Source organism: Ambystoma mexicanum, chromosome 9 (assembly GCF_040938575.1).
Source record: "Ambystoma mexicanum isolate Mex_15411 chromosome 9, UKY_AmexF1_1, whole genome shotgun sequence".
Classification (NCBI taxonomy): domain Eukaryota; kingdom Metazoa; phylum Chordata; class Amphibia; order Caudata; family Ambystomatidae; genus Ambystoma; species Ambystoma mexicanum.
The window spans coordinates 1,430,082,932-1,430,108,720 of record NC_090931.1 but is presented as its reverse complement, the minus strand read 5'-3'; the positions used below and the strand labels follow the sequence as shown (position 1 = coordinate 1,430,108,720).

The 25,789-nt window shown below is 46.8% G+C and overlaps 1 protein-coding gene across 1 annotated transcript in view; it reads right to left on the bottom strand.

Moving 5' to 3' along the window:
• Nucleotides 1-25,789, bottom strand: part of VIL1 (villin 1) — a 426,415-nt gene that overhangs the window by 312,100 nt on the left and 88,526 nt on the right. The window lies entirely within an intron of this gene.

Here is a 25,789-nt window from a genome sequence, read left to right as displayed (position 1 = left end):
CAATGTGGATTCATGCCCAATAAATCAACTCAAACGAACTTAAGTAGAGTCCAATTGGTGCTGAGCGGAGCGAAAGAAATACCAGCCCCACTCGCCCTCCTGGCGGTGGACTTTGAAAAGGCGTTTGACTCTGTGGGGTGGGAAGCTCTGTGGGCGATCATGGCTAGGATGAACCTCGGGCAGACATTTATATCACGGGTAAAACTTCTTTATGCATCCCCGGAGGCCACGGTGAGGGTGAATGGCAGGTCTTCCAAATCATTTCCCGTGTGTAGGGGCACGAGGCAGGGGTGCCCGCTATCCCCACTCCTCTTCCTCCTGGCCATTGAACCGCTAGCAATTGAGCTTAGAGCCAATACCAACTGGACCGGTTTCGTTTGGCCGGAAGGGGGAGAAGACCGCCTTTCGCTCTATGCGGATGACCTTTTCATATACCTCAGTAACCCGTGCATCTCATGCCCGGCTGTCTCCCTCATTCTCAGGGAATATCAGAATTTTGCGGGTCTGAAGGTTAATGAGTCCAAAACCATATTCTTCCTGATTCAGGGGGGCGAGTCTGCGATCCCGGACACCTACCCATACCATGTCTCTATTAAGGGATTTAAATACCTGGGTATACGGCTTGACCCGACGCTCGAGGAGTATCCCCGACTTAATCTACAACCAGTAATTGAGCGGTTCACCAGAGACACCCCCCACTGGCAATCACTTCCCCTATCGCTAATGGGTAGAGCCGCGCTATTCAAAATGATGACCCTCCCCAGGCTGTTGTATGTTCTTCAGAACGCCCCATTCCTCATCCCCCGAGAAACCTTCACACTCATTGACAAGTACCTACGCACACTGCTATGGGGCGAGAAACAATCCCGGATCACCCTTGATACGCTCCAGAGATCAGTATGGGAGGGAGGCATCGGTTTACCCTGCATACGCACCTATTACCTTGCGACACAGATAGGAGTGGTAAACGACTGGATGCACGTGGACCCCACATTGCCACACATCCGTATCGAACTGGAGATCATGGCCCTGTTAACACCGCTGCAAATCCTGTACGCCACCCATGACCAACTCCCGGCGCTGGCCAAAATGACCCACCATATACGTCGCGCCTGGCGAGACGCACACAAACTAATCGGCTGGAAAGGACAGCCAGCGCTATCACAACCCATATGGCACAATGCGCTCCTCCCGGAAATAGTGAGAATGGGCTCCTTTAGTCACTGGCATGCAAAAGGAATACACACACTAGCACAGGTGATACAAGGGGGTCGCCTCCTGGGCTTTGAGACCATCTGAGAACAATTCGACCTGGCACCCATTGACCGGTTTCGGCACACGCAACTAGCCCACGCTATCCGCACCCAATTCCCTGACACGACAATCATACCCCCCCTGCGCCCCCATTGAGACCAATATCCTCCCGCCACGCATCTCCTCTAAGGTCACCTCCACTCTTTACCAGGCCCTTAACTCCTTCGGGGATACACAGCTAGACGGGCTCAAAGCAAAGTGGGAAAGGGTTACCTTGAACCTGAAGATTGGGTTGATGCATTAATGTCTCCTAGAGAAATTGGTATAGAATCCAAGCTTAGGCTAATACAGTTGAGAATCCTCCATCGCTCATACCACTCACGTGCTGTAATGGCCAGATGGGGTGGACTAGAAGACAGGACATGCGTTCGATGCAAAAATGAACCTGCCACCTTCTACCATATGATATGGGACTGTCCGGTGTTACAGGCCTTCTGGGAGGACTGTATTAGTACAATCTCTGCCGCCCTGGCGACACCAATCCCCAGGGATCCCAAAATGGTACTCTTAGGCATCTGGGGTGAAGTAGACCTGTCAAAATATGAGAAAATGTTTCTGGCAATTTCGTTGGGAGCAGGCAAAAGACTTATTGCAGCTAATTGGGGATCTGCCGACCCACTGTGCCTGAACCGTTGGAGTAACGAACTGGACAGGTGCGCAGCTTCAGAGCGCCGGATTTATAATGACCGGGCTGCCCCATAAATTTGAAAAAATATGGGGTAAATAGCTAGATACTCACTGAGATCCGCTGGTGGGGATGGATCAATACCACTGTTAGCATTGGTTACCTGCCTTGTTTTGTTATTGTCTTATGGTCCTCGGCCTTATGGGCCTCTTCTAACTGTTATTAATGCTATGCTGCCTTTATCCTATGTATGCCGATGATCCATGTTTGTTTTTCTATGTTGTGTTGTTCAAACTCAATAAACAGAGTTATAAAAAAAAAAAAAGAAATGATGAATTCTAGACGTTACTACAGTACAAAAATAATTAAAAAATCATTATGTAAGAATTAGTACTTTTTTGACAACTTGTTGTTAATCAGGTTATTGAAATTCTTGTTCAAATTTCCTTTTAACAGTCCGTTTTGGCCTTGGAAGAAGAGGACACACTCCTCGAAACGCGTCGCCACCGAACACGGACCATTTTGTTGACCATTTTGTTTGCTTCTTTCTGTATATTTCGAGTGCATTGTCTTTGTACCTGTGAATTCAACAATATATAAAAAAAATCTATATTTTTCTAAAACAATTCCAGTGTTATGAAATTGTTTTTCTCTACACATACTCTAAATTATATACAACACTGTATCTAAACATTTGAGTAATTGGCTTATGCCAGATTTTTTACAGAGTGCAGGGGACAGGAGGATTCCTAGGTTGAATTATCTCTTTCTCTTTGTTGTATGTAGGGTTCCTGTGCCAAAACCTCAGTTCCTCCCCCCGCACCTAAAGTTTATGAATATATATTGAAAGAAACCCATTTACTTTTCTACATCTAAATTTAGAGGAGTGCACCACTATTTCAGTTCATTATTTTTAACAGGACCTCATTGAAGGACACGCAATCGAGTGGCTGAAGGCAGACCTGGTTGAGACATTTGTATTACACTAGTAGCGGTTTTACAGTTCCAATTAAGTCATTAACTCTCAGACAATTGCTTTGAAAAAACACTGGCATGTACTTTGAGTGCAAAGTTTTATGGTGGGCATGATTAAAGGGAGCTCAAAGAGTTCCCAGGAGAAGGTATTTTGGGTCGAGAGGGGCAGATACTGGGTGGGAATGGCCAAAGGGTTTAGCATGGCCATAGGCAGTATATGGGTGGGCAAATAACCAAACAACACCTAAAAGCTGTATGTGCTAATTTCTCCATATCTATACTCTAATGCAATAGTTTTGGCTTATAGTTGGTGCAAGCGCCACCTAAAAGCCTAAACTAAAAATGGGCTCTTCTGACTTCTAAACGCCTGTCCAAATGCAAGATGTATATTTATAGCTACCACCATGATCTTCACAATATGTGCATAGCTGTTTTCTCTGCCACCTCTATGACTGCTCTCAATAACTGTTGCATCAGCTCAATCCATGCGTGTTCCTCTGAGCAACGCTATATTGCAACGCTATATTGCACCATTTGCTATCTGCTAAGCCTCAATAGGCAGCCCAGTTTGTCGTGTGCGCCTTTTAAGTCATGTTGGTTCCATGTAATAATGTCGCCACAAAAATATCGGCACAACATTATTGCACGGAACATGCAAGCCCCACATTTTTTTTTTTTTTTGCCCCTGTCGCCATATATATGGTCACCCAAATAATATCGCCATGACATTTTCCCGGCGATATTATTTACGGCGACCACATATGTGGCGATATTATTACCTGATATCGTCATGTTAACCATTAGTGTAAACAACAGCCCTGGCAGACATTCCCCATTTCTTGCTCTTTTTGCCGTTCATTTTGAGAGCAGTTCTTGAGAGAATTCTAGGTACAGTCCTGTTGTTTCAAAGTGAGGTATGGGTGGAAACCTTAATGTTACCAATTCTCTGTTCAAGTCAAAGGTATCTACATTGTACCCAGTTCCCAGCACACGCTTTTCACTGGATGATGATGTCCAGCAGAAAGGCTAGAATACGGGCAAATTGAAGCAGCTTAAAAGTGCACAAAGAAAGCTATGATTGGTTACAAGATTTGCATGTGGCTGGTCTCCTTCTGCAATGCCGCAGACGGGCTAAAAAACGGTGGTGTGGAAGGTTACCCAGAGAATGCCAGTGGTTAAGACTGATTCAAACCCTTCGACTCATCCTATCGCTTGGTTATAAGTGTTTCCCTAAGAGAGAGAGAGGGTGCACGCGGATGTCGGTCCCTTGCTCGCTGCACCTTATAGAACCAAGTTGCACCACACTGATGAGGCCCAACAAGGCTGAATCATGTCTGAGGTTGCTTGTGTTTTCATGCAGAGGGGAAGTGGCTGAGACATTCAGGGTGGACTGTTCCCATTGGTGACATTACCGATGCAGATTACCAATGGGGAAGACGGACTAAAAACGGGTGCCTGGAGCAATGCCAAAGGTTCAGAATAATACATATCCTTTCACCCATCACAGGGAGCGTATGCCAAGCATCTACGTTAAAATAAGAAATCCCAAAAGCTCGAGTTACAAAAATGTGAAGCTGACTTGTTTGCATTTTGTGAGCCAAGCTTTTGTGATTTTCTTCTTTTCTCTCACGCTCTACATTTAATGTATGCAGGAAACACCCCAGCAACCCCTGAAGCCAAAAATGCCGAACTAGGGAAGCAGGGGACACCCCCGCAATCCCTGCGCACCTAGTTTGCCTTTTTTGGCTTTGACATTTTCTGCAATGCCCAATGCGCAACAAACCCACATTCAGCATTTTCTTTACGGTATTTTGGTGCAATACCGTACGCCAAGACTTCAGTCCCCTGCCGTTGTTCCACACGGCACCAAGCTGCACCTCACTGATACGGATCACCAAGACAAAGCATTTCTGTGGTGCTTGTTTTTCTGTGCGCAAGGGATGTGGTCCAGCAGTTTAGGCTGTGGCAATATCAATACTGATTTGGCTACGGCCAGTCCCCTTCTGCTATAACGCAGATGGGCTCAGAACAATGGTGTGGAAAGTGGCCCAGAGCAATGCCAGTGGTTAAGATTAATTTAAAACCTTTGTTAAAATGTTCTGAAAAACCCCTGTTTAAGCAGAAATTAGAGGCTGGAAAATCCTGCGCTCAGTAAAAGAAATAGTCAAAGTGAAAGGGAAAACCTTCTTTATTGACAATTCAACATAAAGCAGGGACAGCATAGAAGCCTTGAATCTTGTGACACACACCGTTTCTCATGTAAAACAACAGATTATAAACTAGAATTTAATCATCATTGATGTCATACTGCAATCTCAGTTGCAAACACATACAGGTATGGGGATTGGTTAGAGGAACTGACTATATATGCATGATATATGGGTTAGTCTTTTAATAGGTTATTGCCTCCTCCTACAACTACCTCTAAATTGATAATAGAGGATACATGTAATCTCTTAAGTATATAATTGGTTAGTGCAACATGTACAGGGCGGCTTGACATTGGGGGTCCTAACTGGGTGGGATTCTACTGACCAACCTTGGGCAACTGACAGGTCGTCCACACATGAGCCAAAACGGGAGTAGGGGGAGAGAGGTCAGAGGACTGCTTTCCTTTCAATTAAAAAAGATACCATTCCTTATTCCTAGGCCCTGAGCCCGGGTGATTCCTCTGTAGTTGGCCTTGCTTGGCTCCTCACGTCTGGGAATATGCGTTAAGAGTAAGGCAGCTTCTCTATGCGTGTCTGGGGCTAATGAATAGGCAGTGTTCTTCTAGTTGGGGCATGTGTGATGAGGCCACGTTTGCATTTATTTTGCCCTGCATTTTTTGGGGATTTTAGCTAATTTTATGAGTGTCATGGTTTTTACTACCACTAGAGACTTGCTTGATCCACTAGAGACTTGCTTGATTCGTTCCCTATGAGATTGTTAGCTTATAATATTCTGCACCTGGCCTTCGAAGACTGTTCATTTTTCACAAATCTAAGAGTATATGGCATGCCTTAGGAATTATTATATCATGTCTCCACTGAGTCGTCCAGACCCTCCCTAATTTCTCAGTAACCTTTGCTGGGTCTGCGTAGCTACTGTCTGTACCCTGCACACATATGTTTTTGACTGAATTCAGCATTTAGGGTTTTCATGAAGCCTTGAGGCCCCTCGAAAACTTCAATGCGTGCTGCTGCTTCCATTTTGGAAAAGATGGCTGCTCAGTACTGTCGCGTTTCTATGTTAGTGAGCTATATACTTGTATGATTCATGTTATATTCAGCTTCAACATTGCTTATGCTCGTATTCTTCATGTCTAGATGGATGCAATCAATATTCTTCGTGCATAAAGGCATATTTGACCTAGTGCTCATTCTTCATGGTGAGTGCATATTTGCTTTGTGTCTATTGCATGAGCACGTCATTTCGCTTTTGTTTATTCTAGCTATCTTTAGTTACATTAGGTCCATTTCCTGCTGTGCCTACCTGGGATAAGGGTGGTATGGTCGCCTTAGTGAGCAATGTTTCTCCCCTATGCAATATTGTGGTGGGGGAGAAGGGTTACTAGCTATGAATGAGGTAGTTATCTGCCTGTCAACATCTTCCATCCCTCACATATTGTCGTTATAGGTAGAAAATGCATCAGTCCTAGAAGAATAGTTGGACATGTTCAGTGAATAAAGGGTCTTAACTTTGAGCTCAGTTCTGCCCACTGCCACCAATGAGCTGATGGGCTCTTCCAGGATTTCAGTGGCAGCAGCTGCCTTTCATTGATGGCCTGGTAGGTCTGAACATGCCTGCAGTGTTCCGCTCAGAGGGTTAATGCGCTTGCTGCAGAGACCTGTGTGCAATCTTCAAAGTACACGTTTTAATTTCCAACAGGGCTTACAGATGTGCTCATCCTTTGGCGGTCAACAGAAAAAGAACAGTCGTGTTGATATACAGTAAACTCGAAGAGCGCTTCGAAGGCACAAGGAGGTAGCATCAAGCACCATAAGAACACGGTTTTGGGGTGCCGGCCCCCCTCACTGCGGCCGTTTTTTTCATAGCGGTTTGCCACATTTTTGGGTGCATTTTTATGGGAAGTACAGTTTTAGGAATTTTTTGAACATATTTAATTGAAGGGGGAATAGAGGATTGTGTGTGGGGCTTGCTCCCCCTTAAAAATACCACAAAAAAAGCTGCGAATCGGCCGATAGGAGCCCCCACTACTATGATCATCTCCAGCCACCTTCCCCGGTCGAATTGTTACCCTTGTGTAGCCCACCGCCTTTCCACCAATCAGCGCTTTCGTGGTACCCGAAGGACGTGGCTCAAATTTGGACTCAAGAAAGGGGGCCTGCTCTTCCCTGCACTGATGGCAGATCTCAGGCTGCCCACGGAGTGATCTACCTTGTACTGACCAGCCCAGCCTGAGCAGTGCCACTTCACCGGTGGTGAGAACCCACCTTTATAGCCGGGTATTATTAATTTCAAGCTTTTATGGCACCTGCGCCCTATGCCAGATAAGAGAGTACCTGACAGAGCCTGACGTGAGCAGCTGATAAAGTCCTCTCTCTTCCCCCTCAATGAGTAAAACATTAACCTTGCCCAGGTACCTGCCACTGCCCTGCCTGCTTCTTGGGTTCAGAGTCAATATTTTATGTTATTAGGATTCGTATAGCACACTACTGCTATTGGCACGGCCTCCAGGCGCTCTGGTGGATCTGGAAGCGAGTGGATGGGTTTGGTTAGTTGGGAGGAGAAGGAAAGGAGAGATTGGAGTGCTTTGTGTTGAGGTTGCAGATTGGAAATACCCTGAGCTCTGTGTGCTTGTAAGCTTTCTAGGTGTGACATGTAGGAGCTATTGTGTGCAGGGAGCCCGTGCGCTGTAAGGGCATTTGAAATGATTACTGCCCTCACACTGTAGCAGAGAAAAAGTCTTCATATCCAGTCCCAGGTCACAAAGCATGATCTTATCAATGCATGTGTGTCACACCCTCCAGTGGCTAGAAACAATGCCAATTATTTCTACTTTTAGTATTTTACCAGTAATTTGTAAAGTATCACTCGTTTACTGCGAAACAAAATGCTGAATGCACATTTACTGCGCATTTGGCAGATGGGCTGCGGGTAAGGGGAATGTGGAACAGTGTGATCTATGTGATAACTGCGCTGCTCCGTTTTCAGGTTTGGCATATTCGTATTCGAAATTTCGGGGCGCACAGTGATCCATTTGTATTTTATTTTATTTATTTATTTATTACATTTATATAGCGCGCAGGCAGCCCAGGGGCATTGTGGCGCTGTTACTTGTAAGGAGACTTAGTTACACTGGGTACAGGTTGTGCCTTGGGTTACAGTAAGGCAGGGACCTGTGATCGGCTATAGGTGGTATCATACAACATAATACATCATACATGTCATTCATGAGTACTTGGACATATGATGTTGGTTAGGTGAACAGGGTAGTTTTCATGGCTTTACGAAAAGCAGTCAGTGAAGGTTCAGATCGCAGGGAGGTGGGAAGGGTGTTCCAGTGTAAGGCAGCGAGGTACGGGAAGTTGGAGCCCCCTGCTCTAGCTCTTTTTACCCTAGGTACTGAAAGCATGTTTGCATAGGGTGACCTAGTGGGTCTTGTGGAGGAGACCGGGTGGATTCTCTGGGATAGGTACACTGGGGCTGCAAGGTGGACGCATTTGTGGGTGATGCTTAGCGCTTTGAATATGATCCTTTCCTTTATGGGGAGCCAGTGGGACGCTTTTCTGGCAGCGGTGATGTGCTCTCTCTTGGCAATGCCTTGTGCAGCATGTAGGGCACTGTTCTGAATTACTTGCAGCTTCTCAAGGTTTTTGTTGGAGGTCCCTAGGAAAAGAACATTACAGTAATCTAGCCGCGGACCAGTTATGGCTCTGGCTATGTTGGTGCGTGTGTCTTTTGACAGAAAAGGCCTGATTGCGTTGAGGAGTTTTGCATGGTAAGCAGCAGAGGAGGCGATGGCGTTTACTTGTCTGGTCATGGATAAGTTGGAGTCTAGATAGACGCCTAGTGTTTTGACCGTGTCTAGTACTGGGATTCTGACTGAGTCAATGGTAAAGTGTTGTACATCAACAATAATAATTTGCCTTTATATAGCGCTACGAACCCTCAGGTATCAGATCGCTGCTTATTACCCACAGTGTATGATGCTTGTTTATCGACATTGGAAGGATGAAAGACTGAGTTTGGCTCTGCCGGGCGACAGCAGGTTCTGCATGGATGTCGAAGCAAGCGCTCTACACACTGTGCTATCTGACCGGCTAAAAGTCACATCTAGATGCTCCAACATAGAGGTGGATAAGGGACAGGGGTAGGGAGGAAAGGGGGTAATGTGTGTAGGGGAGGGAGAGTCTGTGGTTCCTGTTGCAGTTAGATCGAAGTCACTCTAAGCGCCGACTGCTTCAACCAACGTGGAGGATGGGTCAGATCTAACGGGCAAGTAGCACGGATCGGTGAGCTCCCCGAAGGAGAATGCATGGGGAGGCAAGGTTATGAGAAGGCTTGTTTCATGATCTCCTGTTTCATGTGGATCATGGAGTACAGCATCCCGCTAGAGGTATTTCCTCCAGAATAATGGAGGTGTTATCACTGGTGGAATTACCAGTGGCGGTAATTCCTCCAATCCCCAGTGGAGTCGCAAAGGGGCTCCATAATGGGCAATAACTCAAACTCGGATTTGGAAAGGTTGATCTCCATTTCTGAGAGCAGAAACCTTAAACCCGTAATGAGGCCCATAGTCTCTTTCCATTATGCTATCTGATTTGCCACCACTTCCTTCTGGCATGTTGGGTACATGCCCGCGCACACGATTGACCCCTTTGTTCTACTAAGATGGCGTAAGCACATTGAGCCACATGTACATGTGGCGCGGCATGCAGTGCCACATGTAATACTGCACACCAGTGTTATATATTGTCAGGCTTCAAACTGGTTGTATGCACACATTGAAACCTGTTTTTGGGACACCAAAGACTTACTCAGAATGGTTGCGGTCCTAGTATGTGAAGTGTTGCATTGCTGCTCAAGGGGTGGCACAGGTTGCGTCACTGGGGGGTGAGCATCCAGGGAACCCCCTAAGGAAGGTAGGTTGCATCATCCCGCTTGTATGTTTTACATTTTTGAAACGCCCAGACCTGAAGGTATCACGGTATGTGTACAATGTGCATACATGCCACCTGTGTTATGACTAGCATGCTCACCTGTGTTCGCCAGTGGCATTTCATTTCTCACTGCATGCCAGGCATTCACCATCATGATTGATGATCGGTCGCAGGCACCTATTTGTGATGGATCCTGGCACTTGTATGTGTGTTAAGCATAGGTTTGGATCCACCTGTTATGGTAGACATGATCGCTGGCCTTTGGTGGTTGAGGGCCACATGGGTGCAGCCCAGTGCACAGGCAATATGGGGGTAGCTGGAGATGGCATGGAACGTCCCCTTGACATTGTTGAGTCTTATGTGGTTTCTACACCTGATGTAACATTGCTTCAAGGACTTGCTTGAGAATTCTTGGAGAAGTTACGTTAAGTGTTGCCATGCACAAGGGCTGCAGTTCCCTATAAGAGCCCAGTAAAGGAGCACTGAAGCCAGGTCAGACCTGGTGGAATGAAACGCACCCGTGAGTACAACTCAGAGTAGGCCGGTCCGGATACAACGGTACCGGTAAGCTTACCGGTACTGTTGTGTCCGGACCGGCAAACTCGTAATGAGGCCCAATGTATTAGATAGTTTCATGGGTTAGGGGTAGACCAGCCACCGGACATGGAAGGTCAAATACAGTAAGATGTATATAGGCGATCCATACTACCTACCACTTTTAGCACCCAATTAACGCTGGCAATAGGTTTTTTGGGGAGAGCCCAGGTGATGACGCCAGTCTCTATCAAAACCAGGTGACATGCTTGTTAAATTGGAGAATCTGGGGATCTTTCTGAATGTCCTGTATGATCCCTGTCGGTTTTTGAAATAAACGACAGTTCTAACTTGCCCTTTGGCTGAGTCCTCCGTCTGTTCTGGGGAAAGGGCTGTTGGTCCTTTGAGAGCTGAATAGGTGATCAATCCCCAGACCTCTGGCATACCGTGACCTCTCCAACAGCTGGGCCCAGGTCAACCTCAATATCACACATAATGTTCAGGGTGGTCTGCTTGTTGAGCCTATAGATTGCCATGATTTGCTGCTGTTGACGCGTGGTGCCATCTTCCTCTGCTGGGCCTGCCTTGTGGATTCAGTTCCTCCTATGCACCCCAAGTGTAGCTGCAGGAATTAGGATGACTATTTGCCCCAGGGCAGTGTAATGTGCTTTTGTTGCCTCCATGGTTTAGTTCAGCCTGGCTTTAGTTAGAGCCCAGCTTTGGAGGTGGTCACCCATTGTTTCTACGTTTGCTCAATGCTATGAATAAGTGTAAGTGGAACTTGACTGTTATTGAACAGGCCTTCTCCCGGGCTCTCTGTTCTACGTTTAATCACCATGATCACTATCACCCTCTACTCCCCGTCCCCAAACCTGGATCACTCCTTAGACTGCACTCCTCAAAACAGACTTCAAATGCCATCTACCAGGTGGCGCAAGGATCATAAGCCCCCTCTCCTCCTCACCAGTAAGAATGCAATTTTTCTTTTTTCTCTTGTCTAAATAATCCCACTTCACCAATTCTATTACCGCTCTTCGATCCCACCCCACGGCAAACTCCCCTTCATTTTCTAAGCCATGCTCTCTTCACCTCACCCTTATTTCTCCTCTTCCCTATCTGCAGATTACTTTCCTCAATACTCCTCCACGAACATTTAAAAGTTGTGAAGACTCTCTTCACGCCTATCCCTCCCTCCACCCACCTTTTTTTTCCAGCTGTCAGAGAAATGAAGCTCACAACATCATTTTCAAATATCAGCAAGGATAGCGACAGCTTTATTCTTGCAAGACAATTACCAGGATAGCAAGTTTACTCTACCGCACAAAACCTGCAACAACTTGACCCACCCACAAGACCATCCTTTTTACAGGCTTTGCCCTTGTCCCACAAACAAACCTATCAAGTGGCACAAAGGGCCCCAAGAGTACACCAACTCTCTGAAAAGGTTCAAGGGTTTTTATATCAAATTAAAGGGGTCCCACCTAAGGACCATCGCACTTTCTAGTCTTCTTATGGGCTTTCCCTCCATAGCTGTTACTGCCATAATCCCCGAGATGGTCACTAGAGATCGGTAACCACTACTATCGAGTGTCTGACTGTCTAATGTTGAGGGCCTCAAGGCAACAACATCATCTAACTCCTCCCTCTGTTTTTTTTTAGGTAAATGTAATGGTCTTTGGACCAGGGATTTGGGCCTCCAAACTGCCCAGGTCTCACTTGTTCTCATCCATCTCACACGCTCGTATTCCTCACCCTGATGTTGCGTTCTTTCTTTCCCTTCCTTCTACCCTCTCCTCTTCTCTTACTCGCACTCTCTATTCTCACGCATCTCTCTCTCCCTCTGATTTTATTCTGTTTCACCTGTACTCCTTACTGCTACCCTCTGCTTCACTTTCAACTACTCTCCCCCCTGCTCCCTGCTACCCCCTTCTCTACTACTCTCCCCTCCTACTACTCCCACCTCCTGCTACTCTCTTCTATTTCCCCCTCTCTACACTAGAATCTACCCTTCCTTCTCTGACGCTCTCCCTCCTTTCACTCTCCCAGTCACCCTGCTCACTCAGTCTCACTTACTCCCATTCTCTCCCACTAAGTCTCACTCACCCACCTTGTCCACCATGCACATGCGCTCACACCCAAGTACCACTTCCCCTCAACAACCAATACCTCACCTTCAACACTCTCTGCCCTAGTCACCCCCATACTCCGCTCCACTGTCCTCCCACCCCCTACTCGCTGGGTTTGCCTCCTCCTTGCCCCTTGATCTGACCCAAACATCCTATACTCTCTCGGCCTGTTTGTATCCTTTTAGTCTCCTTCCCCCTTGCATTGGTTCCCAGGCTCACCTGGTTCCCCATGCCAGTCTCTGCTTTGCTCTACACCAGGGATCGGGTTACACAGGTGTGATGCCATAAAGCACCCTCTAAGCCCAGCCACCTTTGAAACGCGGGTCCGGCAATGTTTGGCAATGGCGGCCCAGTAGGGTAAATGTCAATATCAGTGTTTGTAATCTGTCATGGAGGTGCGTCTTGATTGCTGGCCTGTGGTGAGCACCGTGCAGCCGGCTCTGTACTCGCCACCACATCTCTCGCCGGTGGGTTGCTGGTTCCGTCCTTCACTGCAAGTGTTTCTGGGTTTGGGAGTTCTGCAACAGAAGAGAGAAAACACTGGCCAACATGCTGTACGGCAGGCATGGCTTGATAGAATGTGTTACTCAGTGCTTTAAGTGGGCCGGGGCCTGCCGGGGCCGGGCCCCGCCAGTCTCCAAAAAGTGGGGCTGAGCCGGGGCTCTGCCGGGGGCCCCCGGTCCCACCACGCCATGGCAGGACGCATTATCCCGCCACGGCCGCAGCCGCGACGGGAGATGCGCCCGCCCGTGTAACGTTAGGCAAGTGGACAGAAGTGCCAGCCAGCCACAGCGTGTCGCTGAGGCTGGCTGGCACTTCTGTCAGTCACTGTAACTTCCCTGATGACCCCCCATCTGAGGGGTCATCAGGGAAGTTACAGTTCCTTTGTTTGCCCTCGCCAGGTCACTGACCCTCTGTGAACCTGCAGGCTCCATGATTTAATATGTAGATTAAATCACGGAGCCCGCGGGTTCCCACAGGGTGAAAGACGCCTTGGGCTCTGTGATCTCTGCTCAGAGCAGCGATCACTGAGCCCGAGGTGCCTGTCTCCTTTGGCAAATCTTTATAAAAGATGCCTTGAAATGTGTACGTTTCAAGCCATCTTTTATAAACGTAGAAATATTTCTACGTTTATAACAGACGGCTTGAAACGTACACAATTCAAGGCATCTTTTTGAAACGTACACAATTCAAGGCATTTTTTTATAAAGCTTTGTCAACGGTGTCCGTCCTCAACGCTTTATAAAAGATGGCTTGTACGTTTCAAGCCATCTTTTATGAACATAGAAATATGTTACAAATGTCTATGTTTATAAAAGGTGCCTTGAAAAGTACACTAACCATAGTAAGGTAAGCACACAAGTGTGCGTAACTTACTATGGTTTGTACACTTTCAAGCCACCTTTTATAAACATAGAAATATGTAACATTGCTATGTTTATAAAAGATGGCTTGAAAAGTACACACACCATAGTAGTACGCATACAAATATATAAATGCTCTACTACATTTATATATTTGTTTGCGCACCCTACTATGATTTGTGCACTTTTAGGTCACGCCCACAGTGGATGCCACGCCCCCAAACGAGGCCCCCCTCAATTTCTTACCCCACTTAAAGCACTGGTGTTACTATTATTATAAAACATGTCTTTAAATGGATGAGTTTCTTCGGTGTAAAGAAGGGCGTTCTTCTATTGGCAGATGAAGGGGTGCTGGTCTAAAAAACATTAATGGACTTCAAGATCAAACGAACATCTTTGCCGCCAGATGTAAGGTTAAAGAACTCAAGATCAATAGCTTTAAATCAAAAACTATGACCTCCAAAGAAAATGTCTAAATATTTATTTTTTGCATTTTTGAAGCGCTCACACAATCCGCGGGCATCGAGGCGCTGTTACAGGGATTGTTCATTTTAGTTGCGTATTTATAACGCACTTAAATACCAAGAGTGGACTGGGGATCGAACCTGTGTTGCTTCGTGTCATCTTGCTTCCAAGGGGAGCCCGTTGCCGCTGAGCTATCCTCCCAGGACAAATACCGTAAACATGTCTTTTTTATTGGTGAAACAGAACTAGAAGGGGTGGTCGGCTATGATTACCTAGGTCTGCGCGTTCATTACTCAACAAAAAGGGGTATCCATGTGGAAAACAGTGCAAGAGAGGTATGACAGTAATAAACTTCGCAAACCATGGAGGGCGGAGTATTTCACATGCCATGGAGGTGTTCAAAATGCAGGCAAAACCAGCTGCAAGATTTGGAGTGCAAATCTGCGGGCACACGGATATTTGCAACCTAATATTAGGCTCCTGATTCAGCTCCTTAGCCTCTCAAAGAGCGCCCCAAATGTACCTACTAGAATGGGGCTGGACTGGCTTGTTACTATTCAATGTCCATCGAAAATGAAACCCCTGCTGTATTGCTCAAAACTAAGGAACTCACGATATATCTTGATGGTTTGCGAGAAGTCCTAAACCAGCAAAGAGCAGAGGGTCTTCCATGGTTCTCCTTCATCAAGAAGACGGCAAACAAAATGGATCCACCTCTCATATGAAGCGATGCTGTGAGCTTTGGACCTCATTATAAGTGGTTTATGGTCTTTCCATCTAAAACTTTCCAACAAAAGTTTTTGCATCGAAAACCTAACCATCGAACATATTTGCATCGAATGCATTTTTTTGTACCCCCCGTTTTTTACCCTTAAAAAACCAGCCCAAAGAAAATGAACCCTTTACCCAACACATATAGCCATTCGATGCATCTATTTTTGATGGATAGGTTTCGATGGAAAAGGTTTCTTTGGAAACCTTTTCGATGGAAACACTACATGCACATTATAAGTCAGTCCTGAGGAATGCATTTTAATGATGGCTTATCAAAGAGACAAGTCATATTTCTGTAAATAAGAAACTTGTCCAATACCTTGAACTCAAATGGAACACAGCTTGTGGGAAAGATTTGGCTATGTCATGCCACAAAACTGTGAAAACACTAATGGCTAAACTAAAATTGGGTATTTGACCTCTACAGAGTTTTTAATTGTGCTGCAGCAAAGGCCAGTCGGGCAAGTGTATAAAGTGTCTTGGGAGGATAGCTCAGGGGCAACGCGCTGGTCTTGGAAACAAAACGATATGGAGCATCCCCTGGTCTGCGCTTACTAAGCGCGTTATGAATAACCAATTACATTAGATATGAAGACAGAAGACATCAAGCATTTTATATTTTTCTGCCTGTTATGTAACAGCCAAGAAGGCCATTTTAAGGCCGTTAATTATATACTTAAATGTAAGGACTGTTAAGGATGCCATTGGCCTAATCCAAACTACTACCGATGAAATAAGCCTAAATGCAATATTGAATTTCCTTGGGAAGGCATGCAAGATACGAATAGCATGGGTAAATCATTTTAATTAATTTTAGATTTCTTCTGTATTTTAGATTTTAACATTACTGAAATGATTTTAATGTCTTGAAATATTTGCTTTTTATGAGAGATTGTTATGTATGTTGGTCTCTGTAAACATTTATGGCTTTGCCGAAATAAAGATCTGACTACATGAAAACAGAATTGATGTAATGGATCTCATTCTAAGTTTGCCAGTTCAGAAACAAGGGTGCCGGGAAGCTCACCGGCACCCTTGTTTCTGGACCAGCAAACTACATGTTTGCCTGCCGTGACCGCTGTGCCCGACAGGTCTGACCCTGCCGGGCACAGCGGTCACAGTAGGCAAACCATTCACAGAAGCACTGACACCGTTAGCAACGGTGCAGGTGCTTCCGTGTCCCCACTCCCATAGATTCCCATAGAACTCTATGGGAATAGGGACTTACAATTTACTGGCGCCTGATTTCCCGGGTGGCTGCACTCGTACTGGCACAGGGAAGTCAGGTGCCAATAAATTATTATGGGTCCGGCGGCAACCCCCCCGGTAGCACTGGCAGGGTTACCGCCAGACCCGTAATGAGGCCCAATGTGTTGTTACAAGACATTGCAGTACATATGCAATAGTGCTTTTTCCTGCAGGGTCCAAACCCATGCTTCAGAAATGTACATCTTGAAGGGACCAGTATTTTATACCAACAGAGGTTCTTGTTTACCACCACTAATAGCTATGTAAAAAAAAGTTTGGAAAACATGCGTTCCCCTGTGGGGTATTGTATACTAATGTGTACCACGGGCAGTAATTGCCACTGGTAGAAATAGAAATAGAACTCCGCCAATGATAATACAGAATGCCAACACTGCCAATGCCACCTTGCCGAGCGGTGACTTTGGCAGAGTGGTAATTTAATACCAGTGGTATTTCTTACAGAATGGCAGACCCAAAAGCAACACATTGATATGAGGAAGGTGGTGATATGAAGCCTTTTACTGCAAAATCATTTTTGGGAGATCCCTTGTAAATCACTTGGTTCTTGTATTTTCATTATTATATATTAATGGGAGTTTTGCTCGCTGTTGTTTTGTAACAATCTTGCTTCTATTTTGTTATTTTCAAAGGAAAGAAGGGCTCGTATTCCAGGGAAAGAAAGGCTAAAGAGGGCAGGTGGTGGAGTAAATGGATACCTGTGTCTATTATCCCTATATATCAGGCCTTTTCCTCCTTCCAGTGCCTAGTCTGCAGGCTCTCACTCTCTCCTAAGTTTTTTCTCCTCATGGCCACCTTCTATCGGCCTCTGGACAGCTCACACTCTTCCTCCCAGAATGGGCCGAACTAGCCTCTTCTCTTCTCTCCTCCTCCTCTCAAATCCTGGTGGGTGACCTCAACATCCACCTTGACACTCCTGACTTGGCAGGACCTTTCCCACAACCTATGTGACTCTCTCTCTATTCTACTCTCTGGCTCCACTCACACCGCAGGCCACACGTTGGATGCTCTCATCTCCACTGACATCCCACTCTCTATCCCTCTCACTATTTCTCTCTCTTGGACCGACCACTCTCTTCTATTAACTCACCTGAAGCTCTCCGCTCCTCTGACAGCAACTCACCCGACACAGCCACTCGGATTCAAGGTCACCAGACCCATGAAAAAAGTGACAGTGGCTGCCTTTGCCTCCACCTACTCACCTCCACCAATTCCTGCGGATGACCCCCAACTTGACACAGCGCTCGCTATCCTTAATCTCTCTATCTCCAACACTCTTGATATTCTTGCCCCTGTCATGAGGGTCCGACTGCAACTCTTGGTATGACTCCAACCTTGCTGCCCTTACACGCAAGTGCAGGGCAGCTGAGAGGAAATGGAATTCGTCTGGTGGACCATGTGACAAACTGGCCTATAGCAATTTCGACTCTGCATCCGCTCCAAGAAAAGAGTCTGTATTCAAGCATGCATCTCCGCGGCATCAAACAACACAGCAAAACTTTTCAAAGTATGCAAGGAACTGGTCAATCCTGGAGCAGCCTCCTCCTCTGTCACTCCCATCAGGACCTCTGATTGGCCCTGGCAGCACACTTCACCACAAAAACCCAAGACATCCTCTCCTCCCTTCCCTCCACACAACAGCACACACCAGCACTTGTGTCTCCCTTGGCCCCACCTTCCATTCCACTCTCCTCTCTCTCTACCGTCACCCCTGATGAGGTCGCCAGACAAGTCTGGTCTATGAAGGCCTCATCCAAGCAAGCTGACCCTTGTCCTTCCAAAACCATCAAGGACAATATTGACTCCCTCCCACCTGTCTTAGCCAACCTTTGCAACCTCTCCTTTCCCACTGAAGTTTTCCCAACTGCTCTCAAGCACTCCCTTGTGGACCCTCTTCTCAAAAAACCCTCTGCTGACCCTTCCATTCCGTCAAACTACCGCCCGATCTCTATCACTCCTTTCCTGGGCAAACTCCTGGAGAAGCTGGCTATCTCTCAGCTAAACCTCCACATGGAATCAATCAGTTGTTTCCATGACCATCAGTCTGGTTAGAGTATCCAGAGGCACGGAAAGTGCTCTTTTGAACACATGTGAAGACCTGCTCTCAAATCTTGTCCTCTTTCTCCTTGATCTCTCCTTCGCCTTTGACACGGTTAACCACAACATCCTGATCGCACGGCTTCATGAAACCTTGGGTAGCACAGGTCAGGGTCTGGCTTGGTTAACCTCTTTTCTCTCCGACCGCCCATCCCAGGTTGAACTTGGTGCCTTTCTCTCGACTATCACCCACTCAACCTGCAGCGTTCCCCAGGGTTCAAACCTATCCCCCTGGTTCTTCAACGTCTACATTGCTACCCTGGCACGTGTGATTGCCACTTTCACCTATAATTTTCAATGTTATGCGGATGACATGCAACTATCCTTCAGGCTACCCTCAGCCGCCTCCTCCTCCTCCTCACTCATACCTGACTGTCTGTCCACTATTCAGTCATGGTGTGCTGCAAACGACCATTGTCTCAATGCCAGTAAAACTATTCGCATTGGGACACCTGCTCCCGCTTTTTCCCTCTCACTCTGGCCGGCCTCCCTTGACCCTTTGCCCACCCTCACATGTGAGGCCAAAAACCTTGGGGTCATCTTTGACTCCACTCTCTCCTTCTCCTCTCACATTTCTGACATCTAAAAAAAGTCTAACTATCAACTACACCTCCTCAGAGGCACTCTACCTTTTCTTACTTTCCCCCAGCGACTTCCTGTCTCCAGAACCCTGGTTCTCTCCAAGCTGCACTACTGCAACAGCCTGTTTCTCAACCTCCCTACCTCTGCCCTGCGTCCTGTGAAACTCATCCAGAACAGAACCGCTAGACCTATCCTTGGCCTCAAGCCCAGGGACTCCATCTCTCTGGCACTGAATTCCCTTCACTGGCTCCCCTGTGGCTGCAAGGAACACATTCAAGATCCTCTGCATTGTCCACAAGGCTTTCTGGAGCCTGGGACCTACTCACCTTCAACATTGCCTTCCAAAACACTGTCCCTCTCGAGCCCTGCGCTCATCTGCCTCCAACCTTCTGCGGGTGAGCCGGTTCTCCAAGCAGAGATTTGGAGGTAGATCCCTTTCCTCAGCAGGTGCCTCCCTCTGGAACAGTCTCCCTGCCACCCTCCATCTTGAGCCTGATATTCTTAAATTCCGGAAACTCCTCAAGACCTCTTCTCCTCTTCCTTCTCTCTCACCCTAATCTGCTAACCTAGCTCTCTGCTCTTCCTTCTCTCCCTCTTTTCCACGAAGCTTACTGACTGGCCGCCTGGTGTACCTCAGAGTCTCACAGGTCCCAGGCACCCCTGCCAGTCCTTCTGCACTTGCCTCAGGGCCCTGCACCCCACCACCCACTGCACTTGTAAGAAAACCTTGAGAGCTTCTCTCTCTGCCCTTCACCAGTCTCTACCTACTGGGTGCACCTGGTCCCCTACCCCTCCCTTACCCTTCTTGCACTTGGACGACCTATATACAGCCCTGCCTGAAGATCGTTCTGTCTGTTCTCCCTTGTCTTCACCCCTTATTGTGCACTTGAAAAAAATGCAGAATCGCTGTCAAGCCTATTTGCTGTATCTATACTGTTAAATGTATCATATTCACTTAATCTGCCTGTGCAGACCGTTACCGTCTCTGAAATTCTTGGGCTCTGAGCAACTGTTGTTTTTTTCCCCATCTTCCCACCCTCCTTGAGCGCTTTGGAACACTTGCCTGTGTTTAGGCGCTATATAAATGAACATTACCATACCTTCCTCTTATTGGTTGTTGTGCTTGTCTTTTATAGATATGCTTGTGATTGAAAGGGAATGCCTGTCCTTGAGATCCAGTCCTCTAGATGTTTGCTTGTTTTTGCTATAAACTCTTGCGGTTAGGTCTTTTCAAGAGAGGTATACTTGTTTTTTGGGGTAATTTGTTATTAGATGCTGCACTTGTTTTTGATATGTGTGCCTTCTCTGGTTGGAGCAGGTGTTCTTGTGAGCTATACTTGTGTTTTTGGTTGTTTGCTTTGTTTGTATGTGTACATTTACCCAATAGGTTGTTCTCTGAGGTAATTTATTTGCAAGTGTTGCACATGTTCTCGAAAGGTGTGTTTGCCCCTTCGGAGCCTTGTTTGTTTTTGTAATGTGTGTTGCTCTGGTTGGTGCAAGCGTTCTTGTGAATTACGCTTCTGTTTTTGGTTGTTTGCTTGTTTTAGATGTTCACATCTACCTAATAGATGTACCTATTTTTATTGGGTAATTTCTTCTTCGTTTTTGAGCTTGTTCTTGGAAGGTGTGTTTGTCCCTTGGAGTCTTGTTTGTTTTTGATATGTGTGCCTGCTCCGGTTGGTGCAAGTGTTCTTGTGAGTTATGCTTGTGTTTGTGGTTGTTTGCTTGTTTTGCTTGTGCACATCTACCTAATAGATGTACTTGTTCTCTGAATTAGTTTGTCCTTACGTGTTGCACTTGTTCCTGGAAGGTTTGTTTGTCCCTTGGAGCCCTGCTTGTTTTTGATATGTTTGTTTCTCTGGTTGATAAAAGTGTTCGTGTGAGTTATGCGTGTGTTCGCTTGTTTTGTATGTACACATCTACTGCGGTGAACCAGAATAAGGACCCAGACACAGAGATCATTTTCAATGGGTTTTATTCAAATAAAAGAAGTAAAATGCAACATTACCTCTACAGCCATGAGGAAAGTTCTCTACCTATCAAAACAAAGGTTAAGGGTGTGCTTTAAACACCAAAAATAAAGTTCTTTGGTCCGATTCCTATCCAACTAACTGGCCCTACCATTATAGAAAAATATCTAAGAGGGAAGTGGATGGCTTTGCACATTAGCCTCAGCAAGGCATCTGCCTGGCCCAATTTTATATTTGGTTTGTTCTTGGGTTTCAAAGTTCCTTTTCAGAAAACATGATATTCTTCATGTGCAGGCAGCCAGCGCGAGGTGAGGAAGCCCATCTCTGGGCACTCGTTTTTTTTTTCTTCTTTTTTTTTGGCCCAAACAAGGCCCCCAGGCCCACCAAGCGTCCCTCTCCCACCCCGCACCCTCTTCCTGGTCTCCGCTCCCCTCCTGCCTCCCAGCCCACCCACCCCCCGCTCTGATTGGGCCGTGAGCCCTTCATCACTGGTCCTCCCAGGGCAGCCCTCTGCCCGGCAGCCCCCTGCGGCTAAGGGCCCCAAGGCCAAGGGCGGCTCCAACAGAGGCGGCTCCAGGAAGTGTCAGCAGGTGTCTGCAGGGGAAGCCAGTGGCCAGCCGTCAACCAGCAACTACGAGGACCGGTAAGGTAGGGTGGCCTGGGTTGGGGAGAGGTACAACTCTACCCTAGATACCTGACCACTAGGCAAACCAATGTCGATCAATGCAACCACCGCCCATTGCCCCAAACTGCATTGATAGCCGGGCCTCCGCGCCCAAATTGCATTGTGTGATCTCCAAACTGCATTGTTAGGCCTCTCTCCCACTATACAGGTGTCTCAAACTTAGCAGGGCTTCTGTGCCCAAACTGCATTGTGCGATCCCAAAACTGCATTGATGGCGGGGCCTCCACGCCCAAGTTGCATTGTGTGATCTCCAAACTGCATTGTTAGGCCTCTCTCCCACTATACAGGTGTCTCAAACTTAGCAGGGCCTCCATGCCCAAATTGCACTGTGTGATCTCCAGACTGCATTGTTAGGCCTCTCTCCCACTGTACAGGTGTCTCAAGCTTGGCAGGGCTTCTGTGCCCAAACTGCATTGTGTGATCCCAGAACTGCATTGATTGCAGGGCCTCCGCGCCCAAATTGCATTGTGTGATCTCCAAACTGCATTGTTAGGCCTCTCTCCCACTATACAGGCGTCTCAAACTTAGCAGGGATGCTCTGCCCAAATTGCATTGTGTGATCCCAAACTGCACTGTTAGGCCTCTCTCCCACTATACAGGTGTCTCAAACTTAGCAGAGCCTCCGTGCCCAAGTTGCATTGTGTGATCTCCAAACTGCATTGTTAGGCCTCTCTCCCACTATACAGGTGTCTCAAACTTAGCGGGACTGCTCTGCCCAAGTTGCATTGTGTGATCTCCAATCTGCATTATTGGGCCTCTCTCCCACTGTACAGGTGTCTCAAACTTAGCAGGGCCTCCGTGCCCAAGTTGCATTGTGTGATCTCCAATCTGCATTGTTAGGCCTCTCTCCCACTATACAGGTGTCTCAAACTTAGCAGGGCTTCTGTGCCCAAACTGCATTGTGTGATCTCCAATCTGCATTGTTAGGCCTCTCTCCCACTATACAGGTGTCTCAAACTTAGCAGGGCTTCTGTGCCCAAACTGCATTGTGTGATCCCAAACTGCATCGATAGCAGGGCCTCCGTGCCCAGATTACATTGTGTGATCTCCAAACTGCATTGTTAGGCCTCTCTCCCACTATACAGGTGTCTCAAACTTGATTAGCCTCTCTCCCACTTCACAGGTATCTCAAATCTAGGTCACTCGCACACTTAGCAAACTCTCAAGTGAGACTGAAACCACCAGCCAATTACGGTGGGGGTCACTCTGACTAGGGCCTCCCGCATCTCAGGGCGAAGGTCCAAGCTACGCTTGTCCAAGCCACCTTCCAACCAGCGGATACCCTTCCCAACCCACACAGCCTGCTCACCACAGTGACCCGCGCTTAGGGAGACGGACAGTAAAGAGAGCCACCGATAACCAACAACAACACCAACAACACCCAACTTAATAACCCGTACTACCCCCTTCCCCTCCTAGAACAGCGACTGAACGAGTCGTCAACTCCAGCCGGAGTACCACCCACAGACGGAGCCCAAACTAGTGGCGGACACCCCTTCACCAGCCACTACACCACAAGACAACCAGACCAAAGCAGGACCAACTAGGCGTAACCAAGCAAAGACTTAACGGCTCTCAATCCTACAATGCCGCGCAAACGACCAATTCCGAGGAAAAGACGAGGAGATGAGGGAACAGACACGCCATAACAGCAACCCAGAACAACCATGGACTGGACCCCCACAGGCAGGAACACAAATCGATGGAACTCGGAGAGAAGAGAGAAATCCCTCTACTTAACTCCATACCTCGCAGACGGCTGGCCACCATGGCAATCCAACCCAACATAGAAGCAGCAACATCAATCAACCTAACACAAGCAAGTAAAAGAAGGATGACCAAAACAAACAACAAACAGGTGACCGACCCAATAACCCCCTACATCACCAAAGCAAGAGGAACCTCCAATCAACAACCACAACCCCCGGAAGACGAACCCGATGAAAACTCAAAAAACCCAAGACAAAACATCGAAGAACTCTTCGAAGACGCTGACACCCCAAACCCCACAGCCCAACAAGTGGCCGACCAAAAAGGAAACCTCAACACCGAACGGAAGACGACCTCGACAAAACCCAAACCAAACCACACCTCCAAACTTCACTGCAATCTAATAAACGCAAGATCCTTGTCAAAACACTCAACAGAGATCTTCGACCAACTCGACGACAACGGCATTGACATCCTGTTCATCACAGAAACATGGCTGGATGACAACTAAAAAATCACACTCCAAAGCTGCCTTCCGACAGACTTCAAATGCCTACAAATAAACAGAAAAAACAAAAAAGGAGGAGGCATCGCTATAGCATTCAAAGAACACCTGAAAATAAAAACTGACAAACCACTCAACATCCTCAACTGCAAAACCATGGTAATAGACCTAACGGCGAGCCCAAAAACCAACATCACATTCATCCTGGTATACAGATCACCAACATATGATGCAACATTCATCGACAACTTCATAGAAGCCATCACCAACTTAGCCATCAACCACGAACACCTAATCATCCTGGGGGACTTCAACATCTGGTTTGAAGACAGCCACGCCAACTCCCAAAACTCACTAAGTGAACAATTCAGCACCATGAAACTATGACAACTAGTCAAAGGAGCAATGCACTCGGCAGGACACACCCTAGATGCAATTTTCACCAAAGAAAAACTCATCACCACGTCACCTCTGATACAAATACGATGGAGCGACCATCTCATCGTCCCATTTGTGATCACTCTGCCTACCCAAGCCTACATCCAACACCCGAAACTCACAACCACTACCAAAAGAAACTGGAAACACGTCAAAAAAAGCAACCTATTTGAACAACTGGAATTAACTAAACCCTCAACTACAGAACTGGAGCTAGCTGACCTAGATGGAAAAGCAGAGATACTGCACAAATGGATCGCAGATACGATAGACAAGATCGCCCCAGAAAAACCGTTCACCCCATCAAAAAAAAGAGCAATGGCAAAATGGTTCACCCCACTATTAAACGACATGAAAAAGGAAAACAGAAAGATGGAATTGGAATGGAGGAAAGAATACAACCCAGGGAAAAAAACACTGTACCAGAAACAAATCTGTGCATACAAGAACGAAATTCAAAAGGCAAAGAAAAGACATTACGATGACAGAATCAACAATGCCACCAACACACAAAAAGAAATGTTTAGCATCATTGAAGAAATGAGAAACCCACTAGGCTGTGATAACACCCCAACCCCCTCAGAAAAACTATGCAACGACCTGGCAGATCACTTCAAAAAGAAAATCAACGACATCCGTCAAACCATACAAAAGCGACCAACCAACCACAACATACAACTCAACGAACCCAACCCGGAACCACAACACAAATTCCAAAGCTTCCCTGAAATATCAGCAGAGGCATTCGCAATGCTGGTTAAACGAAGCAAGAAAGCGGGATCACCTATGGACCCATGTCCCCCAGACATCTACAAATCAATCCTCGCGCAAGGATCGCCAGAAGAACACTACAGAAACCTTCTAAATCTATCACTATCAACAGGGACTGTACCGAAGATCTACAAATCAGCTTACATCAAGCCACTCTTAAAAACACAAGTGGTGACGTAGATGACCTCTCCAACTACAGGCCGATCTCTAACATCCCCTACCCAGCAAAACTTCTAGAAACCTACGTATATAAACTAACCCAAGAACACGTCGAAAAACACCACCTGCTGGACCAAGCACAAATCGGTTTCAGACCAGCGAGAGGAACGGAAACAGCGTTACTATCCATCTGGGACGACCTCAAAACTAACGCAGACTCAAACACTACTTCAGCCCTTATTCTGCTTGACCTCTCTGCTGCCTTTGACACAGTTAGCCACGACACCCTGACCAAAAGACTAGAAAACATAGGTATAACAGAC